Below are 3,705 nucleotides of genomic sequence, written 5' to 3' on the forward strand. Positions count from 1 at the left end.
TTTTTTTTTAACTTCTCAATATACAATTTAGTTTATTTTCATGTCCCTTTACCCGTTTCTCCTTCCCCGCTCCCCCCCACTAACATCATATCTGTTCACTTGTCTTAACAAGTTCAAGGAATTGTTGTGATTGTTGTGTCTTCTCTGCCACCCCTCCCCCACCCCCATTTATTTGCTTCGTTGTCTTTAGAATAAAATCCAAAGTCCTCACCATGAGGTACTAGCCCTGCATGATCTGGCTCCTGCCTGACTGCCTTGGTGGGGTGACAATCCTTCTGTGCCTGGAAATCTGCAAATAAAACTTGGATAATAATCATACCTGCCCCAGGGATTGTTATAAGGATTAAATGTGCCAGATTTGTAGGAAACACCTATAGAGTTAGTGACTTTTGTTCTTCATCTCTCTTCCCCATTCCAACAAATCTTATTGTCTTCCAAATGTCTCAGTTCTCAGTTTAAGGCTGCCACTAAGACTGTCCTCCTTTGAACTTCCCTGGAGGCATTGCTGATGCTTCTTTCCCCACAGCAGCCTGACCATGGTCCTACCCCATGCCGAGGACATGGCTGGCACAGGTCAGAGTTGAGTAATCTCTAACAGAACTCTCCCTGCTATGACACAAAAAGATCTCGAAACAGCACTCTGCTTCCTAACACCCATCCCTTTTTCAAAACTCTGCTTCCTCCCACTCCTACCCGCAGCAGGACACTCCAGCTTACAGCTCTTCTAGAACAAAGGCCTCAGCGCTTAGCTCCGCATTCAGTACAACAGTACGTGTGTCTCCCTTTGTCCCCCACCCCACCCCAATTACAGAGCCCAGGGTCGGCAAGAGGAGCTCCCTGTGGCTCTTTCACCACGCCCCCACGCATTTTCACTCTGTGCTTTGCCAGCATTTTCCTCCTCCTGGAAGGCCCAGTGCTTTCTCCCTATGGCCTGCCTGGTCTGGCCAACCTCACTTTGGACTTTGAACTACCACCAATGCTCCATTTCTGTCACTATGTCACAGGCCACATTCTGCTCTATCAAGTAATTATCAGCACCACATTCACATGTTCACCCCTTCCTCAGGACGAGAATCGTGGCTCACTTTATCAGTCATCTACCATAGCACCCGGCTTGTGTGTCCTGGCACTTAGCAAGCTCATGATTTAAATCACATCTACCACTACCTGCTGGGGTGATGCACCAGCCCTACCAAGTAAGTACTATTATTACTTCCCCTTTAGAGATAAGGACATTGAGGTGTAGAGGGTTATGTAACTTGCCCAGCAGTCACTACCCCCTAGTGCTGATCTGAGCTGTAGTCCCTGTTGTGTCTGACTGTAGAGCCCAGCCCTCCCCCGCAATGACAGCAGCCACCATGTGCTGGCTCCCATGCTAGACATTTTTACATTATCCCATTTTTATCATCAAAAGACCCTACAGAGTAGGGATTATTATCCTCATTTTACACATGAGAATATAGAGACTCACCTTTCATCACAAGGACACTGAATGAACTAGGAATAGAAGGAACCTCCTCACCCTAATACACGGCATCTATGAACAATCCCCAGCCAACACCATACTTAATGGAGAGAGACCAAATGCTTTTTCCCCTAGGATCAGGAATGAGACTGGCATATGTGCTCTCACCACTTCCACTCAACGTTGTCTGGAGGTTCCACTGGGGGCAGTTAGGCAAGACAGAGAAATACGAAGCAAGGCATTCGGCTTGGGGAGGAAGAAGTAAAACTATTTCTGTGTGCAGATGACAGGATGCTTTATATAGAAAGCCATAAAAGATGCGCGCACACACACACCCCTATTAGAGCTTGTCAATGAGTTCAACAACGTTGTGGGACACAAGATTAATATACAAGAATCAGCTATACTTCTGTACGCTAGCAATAAACAGCGCAAAAGTGAAATTAAAACAGTTTCATACACAATAGCATCAAAGAGAATAAAGCACTAAGGAATAAATTTAACCAACGAAATGCAAGCTATTACACTGAAACTTACAAAATGTAGTTGAGGAACATTATTCAGCCATAAAAAGGGATGAGCTACTGGTACATCTACAAATGGACGAACCTCAAAAACGTTAAGTGAAGTGAAAGAAGGCAGACACAGGTCACATGTTGTATGATTGCATACAAATGAAATATCTGGAATAGATAGATGCATAGAGACAGAAAACAGATTGGTGGTTGCCAGGAACTGGGAGGAGAGTGGGGAATGACTGCTAAATGAGTACAGGGTCGCCTTTGGGGATGATGACAATGTTGTTTTGGAACCTAATATAGGTGGTGGTTACACAACACTGTGAACATACTAAATGCCACTGAATTATACACTTTAAGATGGTTAATTTTACATTATATGAATTTCACCTCAATAAAAAGTGTGGAAAGGAAAAGACCTAAATAAACAGACATCCTGTATTCATGGTTTGGAAGACTTACTGTTAAGATGGCAATACTCTCCAAAGCGGTCTACAGATTCAATGTAGTCCCTACCTAAATTCCAACTGCCTTTCTGCAGAAATGGACAAGCCCATCCTAAAATTCACATGGCAATGCAAGGGACCCAGAATAACCAAAATGATCTTGAAAAAGAACAAAGTTGAAATCACACTTCCCAATTTTAAAACTTCATATAAATCACAGTAATCAAGACTGTGATATTGGAATTAGGATAGGCTTGTAGATCAATGGAATAGAACTGAGAATCCAAAAATAAATCTATAAATCTATTGTTAAGTGATCTTCAACAAGGGTGCTAAGACCATGGGGAAAGAATAGTCTTCAGAAAATGGTGTTGGGACTTAGAGCAAATAGGTGTAAATCTTTGTGACCTTGGGCTGGGCAACAGTTTTTTAGATATGATGTCAAAAGCAAAAGTAACCAAAGAAAAATAGATAAATTACACTTCATCAAAATTAAAATCTTTCATGCATCACAGGACACTATCAAGAAAGTGAAAAGACAATCCAGAGAATGGGAGAAAATATTTTAACTCAGTGGCGGGGGGATCATTATAAATATAGTTTTGTAAACTGCTTTTATAAATTGACTTTAGATTTGGAGCATTTCATCATGCCATTAAATATTGTTTGAGAAAATGACTTTGAATGGCTATATAATGCCATCATATAGAGAGATGCCATAGTAAATCATACTAAATCAGAATCTCTGGGTATAAAGCCCAGGAATTTGCATTTGACCTGAACACCCCAACAGGACTAACTACATAATTTGCAGGACCCAGTGCAAAATGGAAATGTAGGGCCTCCTTGTTCAAAATCATTAAGAATTTTAAGACAGTAACAACAGAGCATTAAAACAAGTTGAGGCCCCTCTGAGCTCGGGCCCTGTGACTGTACAGGTCCCAGGCCTGTGAAGCTGGCCTCACACCCCAGAGTGAAGTTTGGGATGCTCTGCCCAAAAGAAGGAAGGGGAATTTGGCTAGCAAGTATGCCTCTTCGTCGAAAAAGCTGTCAGCGGAGGAGCTGGAAGTAGGAGAGGAGAAATCAGAAACTTCAAAAGATTTCCACTCTCTGCAAGAGCAGTGGGGTGGTTTTAGTCAGAAGACTGCAGTGGAGTCCCCCAGCCTGAGGATGAGTCATCTCCAGAACTGTGGGCTTTCAGTGAAAAAAAGAGAAAGACTGAGGCTGTTGCCATGTCTGCGGGAGATTCTGGGCCAGTCCACCAATCAAGCAACAT

This window comes from Galeopterus variegatus, unplaced genomic scaffold (assembly GCF_000696425.1).
Source record: "Galeopterus variegatus unplaced genomic scaffold, G_variegatus-3.0.2 Scaffold1518, whole genome shotgun sequence".
Lineage (NCBI taxonomy): Eukaryota > Metazoa > Chordata > Mammalia > Dermoptera > Cynocephalidae > Galeopterus > Galeopterus variegatus.